The sequence below is a fragment of the Peromyscus californicus genome, unplaced genomic scaffold (genome assembly GCF_007827085.1).
Source record: "Peromyscus californicus insignis strain IS unplaced genomic scaffold, ASM782708v3 Scaffold_7__1_contigs__length_154581171, whole genome shotgun sequence".
Classification (NCBI taxonomy): Eukaryota; Metazoa; Chordata; class Mammalia; order Rodentia; family Cricetidae; genus Peromyscus; species Peromyscus californicus.
Window position 1 is genome coordinate 1,746,993 of NW_026294595.1, and position 15,775 is coordinate 1,762,767.

The 15,775-nt window shown below is 46.0% G+C and overlaps 1 protein-coding gene and 1 long non-coding RNA gene across 9 annotated transcripts in view; one reads left to right on the plus strand and one right to left on the minus strand.

Moving 5' to 3' along the window:
• Positions 1-2,753: 2,753 nt before the first annotated feature.
• LOC128102178 (uncharacterized) lies at positions 2,754-8,761 on the minus strand. The gene is made up of 2 exons (XR_008215340.1): positions 3,634-8,761; positions 2,754-3,349 (listed from the first exon to the last, which is right to left on the minus strand). It is a non-coding gene; the product is annotated as an uncharacterized LOC128102178 (long non-coding RNA).
• A 6,379-nt stretch (positions 8,762-15,140) lies between these two features.
• Positions 15,141-15,775, plus strand: part of Strbp (spermatid perinuclear RNA binding protein) — a 142,263-nt gene continuing 141,628 nt past the window's right edge. For 7 of the 8 annotated variants that reach the window (XR_008215476.1, XM_052726625.1, XM_052726620.1 and 4 more), the window contains exon 1: positions 15,141-15,303. The gene's annotated coding sequence lies outside the window, so the exon portion shown is untranslated. Of the gene's footprint in view, positions 15,304-15,391; positions 15,518-15,775 lie in introns of those variants that run through there. The other variant, XM_052726621.1, reaches the window with a different exon arrangement.

A 15,775-nucleotide genomic window follows, 5' to 3' on the forward strand; every position in this document is an offset into this window, starting at 1 on the left:
TGTTGAGTGTGGATATGAATGCACAGAGGCCAAAAGAAAGCATTAGATTCCCTGGAACTGGAATTACAGTTGTGAGCTGTCATGTGGGTTCCAGGACCTGAACCTAGGTCCTTTGCATGCACACCAAGTGCTCTTAACCACTGAGTCATTTTCCAGCCCCTCAAAATGTAATTTTTAGCCGGGCAGTGGTGTCACATGCCTTTAATCCCAGCACTCCTGAGGCAGAGGCAGGCAGATCTCTGTGAATTTGAGGCCAGTCTGGTCCACAGAGCTGGATAGCCAGGACTACATAAAGAAACTTTGTTTCAAAACAAAACAACAACAGCAACAAAACAACTTAACTTTCTTTTCTTTTAAAAGGAAAACTTTAAGGGACTTGCAAAATGGCTCAGTAGGTAAAGGTGTTCCTTGTCAAGCCTGATGACCTGAGTTTGAGTTTCAGGATCCGCGTGGTTGAAAGAGAACTGACTCACAAAAAAGTTGTCCTCTGACCTTCATATTGCATGATCAGACACACAATAAACCAACAAAGCAAAGCAAAACTCTACAGTTTTGTTAAATTTCCAAGACAGAACTTTCCTATTTAGTGGCACTCAGTGTAGAAGCCCAGTCTTGCGGCCCTTGTTTGTATGAAGAGGCTGCTGTGTTTCTCAGAGAATCTAAGAACATCTGTAGACAGTCAGTGATGGGATGAGGTACAGGAAAACTCTCTGTAAACTATAGGGCATTGAATAAAAGACCATTGTTATTATTAGGATTCTTCTCCCATAAATACTTAAGCTCCCTACCCCCACAAGCTGTTTTTTGCAATGTGTGGATGAAATCCAGCTCTTGTTGCTTGCTAGGTAAGGACTCTAGCACTGAGCCATTCACCCCAAACCCTTAAATGCAATAATAAACTTTTACATAACAAGTTGGAGCCTTAAAAACACCCAGTTCGGTGAACTGTTTTGTTTGTTTATTACTGATTTAAGAACAATGAACTTCTGGCTTCGTCCATATTCAAAGTTTTTTTTTTTTTTTTAGTTTTTGGAGACAGGGTTTCTCTGTGTAACTTTTGGTTTCGGAGCCTGTCCTGGAACTCTCTTTGTAGATCAGGCTGGTCTCGAACTCACAGAGATCCGCCTGGCTCTGCCTCCTGAGTGCTGGGATTAAAAGTGTGCACCACCACAGCCTGGTCAAAGTCTTCTGTTATGTGTTATATTCTTTATCATAACCTCATTGTCTGGTCTTTGCCAGATGACAGCTCCCTTAAACTGATTCCTTATGCCTTTGAGAGTGGCCTTGTTCAGCTCTTGAGTGCATCCTTGATTTCTAATGTACATCCCAGGTTCAGGCTTGGTTATGTTATTTCCTGCATATGTTGGTGGATAAACTGTTGCTCCCAAAGGGGCATGGTCCAGTTCTGTATAATGACATGTAGAACCTTCTTCTTTGTAGATATGTTACAAATCTCACATAATGTTATGTTCATATTTGGGCCTGTGTTTGGCTTAGTGATTATCTAAAATTTATAAGATTTAATGATTTAAATATTTGCATGAATCATTTATGTGATTTCAAAGTCAAAGCTACCTTATATGTTTCGTTGAAAGAAACCTCATTTCCAATTCTTTTTCTTCCACACTATGGGTTTTCCCAACAGAAAGAAAAACTTCCCTTAAAACAAACAAACAAAGCCGGGCGGTGGTGGCACACGCCTTTAATCCCAGCACTCAGGAGGCAGAGCCAGGTGGATCTCTGTGAGTTCGAGGTCAGCCTGGTCTACAGATCGAGTTCCAGGACAGGCACCAAAACTACACAGAGAAACACAGTCTCGAAAACACCTAAAACAAACAAACAAACAAACTAATGCTTAATAGGCTGATTTTAATTAAAACACACACAAAAAACCAAGTCTCTTGGCAATACTCTAACATACAGTTAAAACCAGCAGGGGTTAGTTACACATCCAGCTGGCTTACAATGAAAGCAAATATTCTCTTTGTGATTCTACATTGCATCCCATTCCTACCCCACAACCACTTTTTTTGTAGAAGTCCTTATTGAAGGGAGGACACTGTTGCAGAGTGGTCATGGGACTGAGGTAAGATGCAAGGGGACACTCAGGAAATGGGCCCAGAAATCCATCATTCCTCAGGAACCCTTTTAAAGTCTGACTATTTGCATTTCAGTCCAGAAGATTCCACTGTGCTCTTCTACAAGGGTTAGCAGCTTTGCTGGCTCTTACCTATTAAGTGCAAAGTGTTATAACCAATGATATCTAGACAATACTGGAAGGGGAGATGCTGGATATAGTGCACATGCCCCTAGTCCCACTATTCAGGAGGCAGAGGAAAATGGATCTCTGTGAGTTTGATGCCAGTCTGGTCTACATAGGGAGTCCAGGCTAGCCAGGGCTACACAGTGAGACTTTTTAAAAAAGATAAAGAAAGAAAAGAAAAGAAAAAATGAAGGGAATGAGGGACAGAATCATAGCCAGATAAGACTCGCTTTTTTAAAAAAATTATTTTATTATTATTATTTTTGTTTTGTTTTGTTTTTCGAGTCAGGGTTTCTCTGTGTAGCTTTTGGGTATTGTCTTGGAACTCACTTTGTAGACCTGGCTGGCCTTGAACTCATAGAGATTCATCTGCCTCTGCCTCCCCAGTGCTGGGATTAAAGGCCACCACTGCCCAGCCAAGACTTACTGTTAGATTTTTTGCTGCGTTGTGTTCTTACCCTGCAAGGAAATGCCACGAAACACGACAGAATCCGCTAACAAGAGTTTTATTAAAGGTAAAGGGACAGAGAGTGAGCAGGCCTGCAGGAAACACGTGTGTGGAGAAGAAGGAGGAAGAAGAAGAAGAAAGAACCGGGAACATGGCGCCGGATTTTAAAGGCTGGGCGTGGACAGATCAGCGTCACTACTACACGCAAGTGCGTAGATCACATGGCCACGTTGCGCGCCTACGTAGCCAGTGGAACGTCACGGATCTTGGTCACGCAAGATGCCCTGACCCGGAAATGGCTATCCTGACCTGGAACTGGCTAGGTGGAAGTGTCTGTTGGGCATATGCGAACACGCCCGACCGTGGGGGCGTGTTGTAAACCTTTCATCCCTGACTCTTCCTTTTTTAAAAAAGAAAAAAATTGTGGTTGGCTGGGTATGGGGGCGACGTTTCTCTCAAAGACTGCTTCCAGCTGAATAGTGGGCGTTGGTTGGCTCTTGGGGGGGCAGGGGGATGAGAGGGTATCTTGTGAAGTCCTGGGATGTTGGTGGGCAGGTCCTGGAATGAAGTTCTGCCGTCCCCTCGTTCTGCGGCTGTCCATCCGTGCTGTGGCTGGGAACCTTCTGTTTGACAAGATACTGTTGACATAGAAAAGGCTTAGAGAGAAAGAATCATTATTATTTTATTTTGGAGTTGGCATTTGTCTGAGGTAGATCTGGCCTGTCCAGATAGAGACATGTGGTATTTACCTGAGGTAGATCTGGCCTTAGTACTCTGCTTAATTTTTATCTGAGACAAGCCTTATTAGAGGTAGTTTATTTAAGGCACCGGTTTCCCTTATTAGGTTAGCATTTAGGAAACGCAGGTGATCAGTTGCTGAGTATCGAACAATGATAGATTATTGTATTACATTATTCCTTACCGCCTGGATATTTTTGATGGTCCTTTTTGCCTCCGGCTCTGTGTGTCTACCTGAGAGACTGTGTCTACCTGAGAGACTGGTAGGGGAAAGGAATTGTTAGAGTCAGAAGAGTGAGTGGCTAGGAGGAGAAGTAAAGGAGCTGCTGGCATGTCTGGGATGAGGCGAATGTGTGGAGCGAAAGAAATGGACGCTCCTACCTTAGCTAGAAGATCCCTCCCCATTAAAGGTACAGGGCAGCTTGGCACCACTAAGAATGTGTGTGTGAGAGGGATGCCTCTGAAAATGCAATTGAGTGGTGGTGTCTGATGAGGTAGATAAGGCTGTCCCCAACCCCGACAATAGGGAGACGAGCAGGAGAGGTGGGCCTCCAAAACTCTCAGGACAGAGTAGGTAGCTCCGGTGTCCAAAAGGAACGAGATGGGGCCGCCCATTGACCTTTATAATTACCCTAGGTTCCCTGTGTGAGATGGGAGTGGCCGGGGCAGAAACCAGGCAGCAGCAGTCCTCGCTGTAAGCCAAGCCTACAAAGTCAGCTGGAGGGTGGTCTTCATCTGGCGTTCCTATGTCGCTTGGGACATTAGGACAGTCAGCTGACCAGTGACCCTTTTGGCAACACTTTGGACAAGGCTTTGTCGGTGCCCTTCATGGGCCGGTGGTGCAAGCCTGGGCCCAATGGCCTTCTCTCCCACACTTGAAGCAGGGACCAGATGGCTTTCGGGGAGCCGGTCGGGCAGTGCTTGCCAGCATCTGGCAGCTCCTTTTATGGGCTTTTTCATCTCTACCATGGAACACCTTAAACACTATCACCAGCACATCTGCCTGTGGAGTTAGAGGGCCGCTCTCCAAATGTTTAAGTTTATCCCTAATGTTAGGGAAGCTCTGTGAGACAAACTGGGTTATTAGCAGCTGCCTGCCCTCAGGGCTCTCCAGGTCTAAGCTAGTGAACTGAAGTAGAGCCTTGGTGAGCTGCTCTAGGAAATGAGACGGATTTTCGTCCTTATCTTGATTAACCATTTTTAGTTTTTCATAGTTTACTGGTTTTAGGGCAGCCTTACGGAGACCTGTCAGGAGACAGATAATAAACCTATCTCTGGCTAGACAGCCACCCTGGGTGTTATAATCCCAGTGTGGCTCTCGGTCAGGAACCGCCTCAGCTCCTGGAGGGTGTGAAAGGTTAGTTTGATGAATTTCGTCTGCATGAATCCTAGCCTGCTCCCAAACCCGCCTGCGCTCCTCAGGAAGTAAGTTATTAGAAAGTATCATGAATATATCATGAAAGGTAAGACTATAAGATTGAGTTATATATTGAAACTGTTTAATAAAGGCAGCAGAATTAAAAGTATAAGAACCCAGCTTACTTTCTATCTGAGAGAGTTCTGCTAGAGAGAATGGAACATGAACTTTAATCAGTCCATCCACACCAGCCACCTCTCGCAAAGGGAGAACAGTGGAAGGTTTTGGATGGCTGGAATCTGGCAATTTAGCAGCCCGAGAGCGGGTGGTAGGAGGAGTGAAGTTTGGAGCTAGGACAGGGCCTTTGGAACCGGCCGCTGCCGAGGAAGGAGCAGCTTTAGAAGAAGAATAATCTGGAAGGGGAGCGGAAGGAACGGTTTTCTAGGAGTTGGAGCTGGAGGTCGAATAGGTGGAGGTTCGTTAGCAGGATCTAGAGTCAGAGATTCCGGAGTCAGAAAATCCTCCGGTTCAGGCATAGCCAGGAGCATATGAGCAGGAGAGAAGGAATTCAGAAGAGACGGTTTAGCACTGAGAAAGAAAAATGCTATAACATAGGGCAACTCTTGCCATCTGCCTGAGCGCTGACAGTAATTAGATAACTCCCGTAAAATATCGGGATCTAAGGAGCCGCTCGGCGGCCATTTTTGTTGTTTTCTAAAGCATACTTTGGCCATTTTTTAGAACATAGACGAGTTAGCTTAGGAATCTTTATGTAAGGCATTAAACTAAGAGGTTTTAAAGCTTCAACAAGACAGCCTAACGGAGAGGAAGGACTAACAGGGTTGGAAGCCTTGTTTCCCATGTCTGCAGCAGAGAGGCAGAAAAAAAAAAAAGATAAAAAAACAAACGTGATCCGGAGCCAAGGCCCCAGGCGTCCCCAAGGCCAAGGACGGATCCCGGGCACAAGCCGCTCCTTGGCTCGTCAGCCACAGAAGCGGGGGCCCCTGCCACGTGAGGAAAGGATTCCCCGGGAATCCAGACAGCGTCTGCCACTTCGTCAAGTCGGATGAACGTGTCGGCCCCACGTGGCCCCCAGGACGCACCCAACGGCGGTGGTCCCAACGCGAGAAATATCTCAGGCTGCAGACGTGGGAGAGGGCTAGAAATCTGAGGCCTGCGATAGGGGCCGACCGTAGCCAATGAAGACCGTGGCCGGGGGTTCCCCTGGTCTCAAGAATACTTGTGAGGTACCGGTTGTTCTCACAGATTCAGGAAACCGTTTACACTGGCCGAAAAATGGGGGGACTCACCAATCGGAGAAAGCGGTGTTGCATGGAATTTCTGCGGTCAGGCGAAATGGAGAGCGGTCTGTCGCGTACGGAGCAGAGTGTTGCAGTCCCCGGTTTACGGGTTTCCAGGCGCAGGGTGCCCGGAAGTGCCCGCTCGGTTTCGGCACCAAAATGTTAGATTTTTTGCTGCGTTGTGTTCTTACCCTGCAAGGAAATGCCACGAAACACGACAGAATCCGCTAACAAGAGTTTTATTAAAGGTAAAGGGACAGAGAGTGAGCAGGCCTGCAGGAAACACGTGTGTGGAGAAGAAGGAGGAAGAAGAAGAAGAAAGAACCGGGAACATGGCGCCGGATTTTAAAGGCTGGGCGTGGACAGATCAGCGTCACTACTACACGCAAGTGCGTAGATCACATGGCCACGTTGCGCGCCTACGTAGCCAGTGGAACGTCACGGATCTTGGTCACGCAAGATGCCCTGACCCGGAAATGGCTATCCTGACCTGGAACTGGCTAGGTGGAAGTGTCTGTTGGGCATATGCGAACACGCCCGACCGTGGGGGCGTGTTGTAAACCTTTCACTTACTATTTAACATTAAACTGTCACTCTAGAATCTAGAGTTTAGATAATCACTTGGGTCCAAAATGAAGACTGAAAATTGAATTCTAGAAATACTTTACAGGGGATCTGGGGATTTATCTTAGGCTCACCTTGAACTCAGTATGTAGCCCAGGCTACCTTTGAATTTGTGGCAATCCTCCTGCCTCAATCTCCCAAGGGCTTGGATTACAGGTGTGCACCACCATGCCCGGCTCTAATAGATGTATCCAGATGTTAGAACAAATTCTGGAAGAACTAGAGGCTTCCTCATCCCAAGTCCCTGGTTTATTCTTGTAGATTCTTCTCTCCTGAAATCAGTTTGAGATTTGTCATCCAAGAAAGGGCATGCAGACAGGTGTGGTGGCACACGCCTTTAATCCCAGCACTTGGAAGGCAGAGGCAGGCATATTTCTAAGTTTGAGGCTAGCCTGGTCTACAGAGGGAGTTCCAGGATAGCCAGGGTTACACAGAAAGATCCTGTCTTGAAAAAAATAAATAAATAAAAATAAAAGTAATGGGAATTTTTGTAACCCATTCACCCGACAGATAATATATGAATAATGCAGGACACTTCTCTAAGGGAATGTGAAGAGAAGAGAAAACAATAAATTCTGTCCACATAGGGCCTACTGTCTATGGCTTATTCAAGATCAGTGGCTAATGTAACTTCTACAAGTTCTACAAACTGACTTGGGTTTAGATTTAGGAGAAAGATTCAGCAGTTAGGAACAATTGACAGAAGCATAGCAGACATCCAAATAGGTCACAGGTAGCCACTGAATGATAACTTGTAGTTCTGGATTCTTGGGGGTAGCTTCTAGATATTGTGCTGAATCTGGGTAGTACAGCAACATTTATTGTGATAGGAGGAAACCAAAGATGCTTGATGTCGTACAGTGTGTGCATAACACGGCATGACTTTTGAATACTTATGTAGGGGAAAGTTTACTATGTAATTATCTAAGAGTGACAGCTCACTCCAGTTTTCAAATGAACAAAGTCCATTCCAGCATGATTTACTATTCCAGGGAGGCAAATGCTATGCAAAGTGAATGAAGATTATACCCTCTTTTTTTTTTTTTTTTCTGGACTGTACCAAGGGTTATTTACCATTTTGGAGAATCTTGTCAGCAACAGCAATCCTACCTCGGAATTGGAGGCTCCATTTGATTGGTCTGTCCTTGCTGCATTTGGGCCAGTGCTTCTCAAGCTGTAGCATGCACATGAACGGACTGGAGATCTTGTTTCATTAAAAAACAAAACAAAACAGAAAACCAACCAAACAAACAAACAAAAACAATAGAAGGGACTGTTTAATAATGGAAAATTTCCAGTAGAGAGTGACTGGCCACATTAAAGAAGGACAAGCTATGGAGTGATGTTCCTTAGGGAGTAGGAAAGGGGGGCAACCAGACACCAGAGAGAGACCGGGCTGTTGTTCAGTATCTGATTTTGTAAAAGAAGAGAAGGAAGACAGAGTGGTGGGGGAAGAAGAAGAGAGATGGCCAGACCAACTTGGGATGCCAAGACACGGGCTTGGAAGTGAGGTATGACTGTTACTGTTATTGCTTTGTTGTTATTGAGCTCTTGATCAGTGCTGACTGATCTGGAGAACTTTAACTGTGTCTAATGTTTCTCTATTTTAAATTTTATCTCTCTCTCTTTTTTTTTGACAGGGTCTCATGTAGCCCAGGCTGGCCTGGAACTTGCTATATAACCAAGGATGACTTTGAACTTTTGATCCTTCTGCCTCCATCCCCCAAGTTCTGGGATTATAGGCATAGGCTACACTGTTTGACTTTATGCAGTGCTGGAGACTGAACCCAGAGCTTTCATTGTATGTGATGCAAGCACTCTACCCACTGAGGTATATCCCCCTGCCCCACATTATATTTACTTTTAAATACATTAAATTTAAATGGCCACATCTACTGTATGGACAGCACTGCTCTGGATATTTCTTCCGTTGGCCACAGTGTCATCTTTCAGTGTCTTTTGGACCAAGAACACTGACCACTTCTCCTTTCAAAAATACATCCATTTATTTTTATTTATTTATTTATTTATTTATTTATTTATTTATTTATTTATTTATTTATGTCAGATCAATGAGGACTGGGACAGCATAACTGTTTTCTTTTTTTCTTTCTTTTTTAAATCTCTAGGGACTTCCACATATAAGATCTCAGTTAATGTTTGTACTAAGAATGGCTGAAACAGGCAATGCTGGCCTTTGAAGTTAGATGTGATTTCTAAATAGGCTAAGCTTTAAGATGTTACTATGTCAACTATCTCCCCACTGTTTATAATAATGGAAATACTGGGAAGTATGTAATACCCATTATAGGGAGTGTAGTTTGATTAAATGATGCATAAAATACAACATTATAGCCGGTTGGTGGTGGCGCATACCTTTGATCCCAGTACTTGGGAGGCAGAGGCAGGTGGATGTCTGAGTTTGATGCTAGTCTGGTCTACAGAGAGTGTTCCAGGATAGCCAGGGCTACGCAGAGAAACTCTGTCTTGAAAAACCAAAAACAAACAAACAAACAAACAAAAACAAAAAAACAAAATAGAAAGAAAGGAAAAAAAAGTACAATATTATGCAGAAAAATACAAGAAGAGCATACAAACAAAAAGATGTATTCAGCCAGATGTGGCAGTACCTGCCCCTCATCCCAGCACTTGGAGGCAGATGCAGGTGGTTCTCTGTGAGTTCAGGCCAGCTAGAATTACATAGTGAGACTCTGTATTAAAAACAATAAAAAGTCAGGCTGTGGTGGCACATTCCTTTAATCCCAGCATTCCGGAGGCAGAGGCAGGCAGATCTCTGAGTTCGAGGCCAGCCTGGTCTACAGAGTGAGATCCAGGACAGGATCTACTCTCACTCTACTACGCAGAGATTCGAAAACAAACAAACAAACAACAACAACAACAAAACAATAAAAAAGCTGGGCAGTGGTGGCGCACGCCTTTAATCCCAGCACTCAGGAGGCAGAGACAGGCAGATCTCTGTGAGTTCGTGAGTTCGAGGCCAGCCTGTTCTACAGAGACAGTTCCAGGATAGGCTCCAAAGCTACACAGAGAAACCCTGTCTTGAAACAAACAAACAAACAAACAAACAAACAAACAAAACCAAACTCCCAAAGCCCCAAAAAACAATAAAAACGGTGTATTCACTTTGTACTAAATGAAAAATGTCAATTCAGACAGTATACAATAATCTTACTTTGTAAAAGATATATATTAAGCTAGATATGGTAGCTCATGCACTTGGGAGTCTGAGGCATGAAGATTACCCATGAGTTTGAGGCCAGCCTGTGCTACAGAGTGAAAACCTAACTCAAGCAACAACAATATATATTTATATGCACAGAAAAAGATTGGACCAATTTAGTGAATGGTTATATTAACAGTGACCATTACCACTGGATGGGGTAAGCAGGTAATGCTTTTGCTATTTTTTCATAAATAGTGGATTTCTTTGTTTCACTTTCTGAGACAGTGTCTTATTAGCCCAGACTAGTTTTGAACTCTTTATATAACTGAGGATGATCTTGAACTTCTCATTCCTCTGCTCTGACTTCCAAGTCCTGGGATTACAGGCATGTACTGTCACTGCTAGTTTATGTAGCACTGAGATGGAGCTGGGGGCTTCATGTATTCTAGACAAGCACTGTACCAACTGAGCTACATCTCCAGCCCTGATTTCATTATGCTTACCTAGTATGAATGAGGCTCTGAGTTCAATTCCTGGTACCACAGGGAAAAAATTGTATCACACATAAATGTATATATGAGACAGAAAATAGACTAGTGACTGGGAATAGGGAAGGAGACAGAAGGAATTTATGAGAATCCATAAAAATATCCCAAGTATTTGGAAACTGACTTATGTTAAGCCAGTAGTTGTGGCTCATACCTGTAACCTCAGCATTTGGGAGCCTGAGACAGGAGGATCTTCAGATCAAGGTCAGCCTGGGTTATATAATGAGACTTTGTCTCAAACAATGAAATCAAACCAAAATAAAAAACAACTACCCCCTAGCCACCCTCAAAGTAATAATAAAGAATTATGGTTGAAATGCATGTTTTTATGATGTGCAGATATTCTTTAAACTAATAAAGGATTACATATGTGTTTGTATTCTTCAAAAGTTTAAAGCAGGGCCTAAAGAGATGCTCAGTGGTTAAGAGCAGGTTCTGCTCTTGCAGAGGACTTGAGTTTGGTTTCCAGCACCCACATTGGGTGGCTCATAACTGCTTATAATTCCAACTGCAAGGGATCTGACATGTCTGGTCTTTATGGTACCTCCACTCATGTGCACATATCCACACGTAGTCATATATATCTATATATCTATAGATATAGATATATATATATACATACATACGTGTAATTTAAAAATGTATACTTAAAAATTCAAGCAATGTGGAAGTAAAGTCCTCTACTCTCACATCCAATTCTATTTTCCAGGCAAACCCAGAAGTGATTGATGTTTAATAACTTTCTGATGTTTTTTCTTTTTTCTTTCTTTTTTTTTTTTTTTTTGGTTTTTCGAGACAGGGTTTCTCTGTGTAGCTTTGCGCCTTTCCTGGAACTCACTTGGTAGTCCAGGCTGGCCTCGAACTCACAGAGATCCGCCTGGCTCTGCCTCCCGAGTGCTGGGATTAAAGGCGTGCGCCACCACTGCCCGGCCTTTTTTCTTTTTTTTATTTATTTATTTTATTATTTTTTTTTGAGACAGGGTTTCTCTGTGTAGTTTTGCGCCTTTCCTGGAACTCGCTTTGGAGACCAGGCTGGCCTCGAACTCACAGAGATCCGCCTGGCTCTGCCTCCCAAGTGATGGGATTAAAGGCATGCGCCACCACCGCCCGGCTCTGATGTTTTTTCTATGCAAATCTAAGATACAGATTATAGATACATGAGTTGTTTGTAATTTTCTTTTTCCTTCTTTCCTTAAAAAAAAAAAAAAAAAAAACACCATAAAACCCAACAAAATAAGAACAAAATCAAGAGGGCTGGAGAGATGGCTCAGAGGTTAAGAGCACTAACTGCTCTTCCAGAGGTTCTGAGTTCAATTCCCAGCAACCACATGGTGGCTCACAACCATCTGTAATGAGATCTGGCACCCTCTTCTGTATAAATAATAATAATAATAATAATAATAATAATAATAATAATAGTAATAATAATAATAATAATAATAATAATAATAATAATAAAAAGAACAAGAACAAAAACCCAGGTCTCAGCTGGCTTCAGTTTCTTGATCTTGCTCTATACCTGAGGCTGATGTTGAAATCCTGATCCTCCTGCCTCTTCCTGCCATTTGCTAATATTATAGGCTTAATTTATGTAGTTCTGGGGATGGAACCCAGGACTTGGTGCATGCTACGCAAGCTTTCTACAGCTGAGCCACACTTCACCCCCTTATTTTTGGCTTCTCAAGACAGAGTTTCACAGTGTTTCACACTTTGAGTTTCTGATCCTTCCTTGTTGGCCTTCCAAATGTTAGGATCCCAAGTGGGCAGCACCACACCTGCTACAACTTAAATCTTTGTCTGGACGTGTAATGTGAGACACGACAGAATTTTCTCTGCAAGTATTGATGGGGTGAAGTCAGGGATAGAGGATGATATCTTTTACATGGGAACTTTTTAAAGTTCTTTTTAAAAAATAAATTATTTTTATTTTGTGTACATAGGTGTTTTGCCTGCAGGTATGTCTGTATGAGGGCAACTGGAACAGGAGTACAGACAGCTGTGAGCTGCCAGCTGGGCGCTGGGGATTGAACCCAGGTCTTCTGGAAGAGTAGCCAGTGCTCTTAACAGCTGAGCCATCTTTCCAGCCCCACATTCATACTTTTATGCTCTCCTTACCTTTTGCCAGTTGCTTGTTTTTTAAAGCTATTTATTTATTTTGAGACAGGGTTTCACAGTGTAACAGCTCTGGCTGTGCTGGAACTTTCTCTGTAGACGAGGCTGGCCTCAAACTCACAGAGATCTACCTGTCTCTGCCTCCTGAGTGCTGAGATCAAAGGCGTGTACCACCACTGCCCTGCTTGCTTGCTTTATTTTTTACATTTTTATTTTTTATTTTTGTGCTGTCATGTACTAGTGTAGGCACACGTGGCCAGCATTTCTGTGGAAGTAGGTTAGAGGATAACTTGTGGGCTTCTTTTCTTATACCATGTAGTTTCTGGGATTTAACTCAGGGTTACAGGCTGGGCAGCAGACACTTTTACCTGCTGAGCCGTCTAGCCTGGTCTCATTTGCTCATTTTTGTTATGAATGTTTGGAGTTATAAGCCCAATAAAAATCAAAATGAGGGCTGGAGAGATGGCTCAGAGGTTAAGAGCACTGACTGCTCTTCCAGAGGTCCTGAGTTCAATTCCCAGCAACCACATGGTGGCTCACAACCGTCTGTAATGAGATCTGGTGCCCTCTTCTGACATGCAGGCAGAACACTGTATACATAACAAATAAATGGGTTTTTTAAAAAAAAAAAAAAAAAAAAAAAAAAATCAAAATGAGAGATACTACTGAATCCTTAATGCCATATACTCTTCCTATTTTAAAAAAAGTAATGCAATTTCTAAGTGTTGGATTTCTAAGGGCCAAATACCTCAAATGTAGTCTCATTGACTCTTTGTGACATCGTTCCGAGGTGTGCGGAATCATGTGTGATTGACAGAGGGGAGCACTAAGACCTAGATTTGCCAAGGTCACGCAGCTAGTGTGCAGTGACCCTGGATCTTTACACTGCAGCATTTCTTCTCCCTTGGCAGACTTCCTTTCATACTGCAAAACCCAGCTTTAAAGAGCTCATCCTCTGTGCATGTGTTCTTCCTCAACTTACTCAGACAGAGGGGTGAACTTTCCTCAAGGTGCTTACGATCCAGGGAAGACTATCGTTCAGTGACCTAACAATGCATTGTTGAACAGGGTGATGTGCAAGCTGGGCAGCCAAGGAGCTCCAGAGGGAGTATGTTTTGAGCTGATTGAACAACCTGCTTTCCAGAATCATACATAGTGGTCTGTGGCCTCATACAGACTTAAGGAAGCTCAGAGGTTGTTACAGGCCTGCGCTTACTCTGGAAAGGACAGTTTTGTAGTTACCGAAGGATCAAGTTGGCCCAAAGGAGGGGCAGAGGGAAGTGTGTATGCCCTGAAGTTGAAGGCCATACTGCTAAGCTTTTCAACTAAGTATTGACACATTGTTCTGTGAATGAAGCACAGCGGTTATATTTTTTGACGGTGCTGTGAATGCAACCCTGGATCCTGTCCGTGCCAGGCAAACATGTCCTATCACTGAGTATCTGTTAATATTTGTGTCTAGAACTGTAACAAGATGAGAAGAGTACCATCAGGGGTACTGGCGTGGGAGGTTAGTCCCCTGCTGTCTTCTTGCATTAAGTGGTCAGGTTCTTTGTCAGGAATTTGCTTTAGGCTAAAGACCTTGGCTCATTCTCCAGGGCATTCTAGCTCCCTGCACAGTACAGAGCACGCAGCACATACACAGTAGGGGCTGATCTGGCTGGCAGAATGCTAGCCACCAAGAAGATGCCAGCCAATAGTTGAATCCAGTACCACTGCTGAAACAAAGTGGGGAGGTTTTCAGCTAGTCTGCCATAACCCTAAGGAGGGAAAACATTTCCCAGGCCGTTAAGGATAGAGGAGAGGCGATTTTGATTTCTGTTCTGTGCTTGCTATGTGCCAGGAAAATTCATATCTATTGTTTTATGCCATCTGCTCAACGGCTCTTAAATTGGAATTATTGTTTTAGTTTCTGTGAAGTGGAAACTGAGGCTCAGAGCGGTTCTGTAACTTGGCCAAGGTCATACAACCACCAAGTGGGAGAGGAGCCCAGGACGGATTCGAGTCTTTTACTCAGTCAGGGTACAGCCTGCCCCTCCTCCACCCGGGGAGGCATTGCGGCGCTTACTCCGTTTGCGTAGAGGCTGAGGCTGGGGCAGCGTCCCGCACCGGGGCGTGGAGCCTGGGAAGACGGGCTCGTTGTTGCGGCCGGGAGCTGCTCTCAGATTCCGCAGTTACGAAGTTTCCGCGCCTTTCCTCTTTCCAGCAGCTGGCCTCCGCTCAGCAGCGCTTACGTTGCGGGCGCAGCGGGGCTCAGGTGCGGCGCCGCCGCCCGAACCAGGCGCCGCGAGGTGGGCGGGACGCAGTTTACGTAAGCGGTCTCGCAGGTGCAGGCGGCGGCCGCGGGTCTGAGCGCCCTGCGCGTTCCCAGGTGCGCAGTTGGCGCAGGCGGCGGCGCGGCGGCGGCGGGCGCTGGCCGGAGCTCTCAGGTGCGGCAGAGCGCGCGTGCAGGGGGCGCGCGGAGGGCGAGGGGGCGGGCTTTCCGTTCCCCAGCAGCCGCGGGCCCTCCCCCCCCGCTCGGCCAATGGGCGTGCTCGGCGTCGTCACGTGGTCGCCGCCGCCGCCGCGGTCGCCGCCGAAGCCGATCTCGGATCCGCGAGCGCCACCAGGGCAGCAGCCGCCGCAGCCGCCGCCGCTGTGCTGAGGAGCCGGAGACGCGGGCAGACGAGGTGGCGGCGGCGGCGGAGCGGGAGCGGGGAACGGACGCGGGCGGAGCGCGGCGGCGCGGGTAGGCTGCGGCGGGGCCGGCGCCTGCGCGGCGGGCCGTCCCGGGCGGGCGGCGGTTGAGGCGGCGGTTGAGGCGGTTGGCGGAGCCGGCCCGGGCCCCGCATTGTTTGTTGTGCGTCCTTAGCAGCGGCGGCGACGGCTGCCGAGGCGAGGAGCGCGGCGCAATCCTGGCCCCGCGGCTTGGGCATTGTGGCCGCCGCTGCGGTGCCTGGCCGGTCCGTGTCAGGACTGCGGCCGCCCTGCTTGCTTTCGGGGTCGGGGGTCGCGAGTTCCGGCCCCGAGTCTCCCGAGGGCGTGGGCAGCGTGCGGGGCGCGAGCTCGGGGAAGGTGGGAGGGCTCTGGGCTCAGGGCAGGTGCTGGAGGACGTTGCGGGCAGGAATCGGGGAGAGGCTCGGGGGGCGGGCACAGGGTGTGGGCAGATTTAGGGAGGAGGGAGGGTTGAGGGACCCGGCCCCACGGTGACCAGGGCCTCA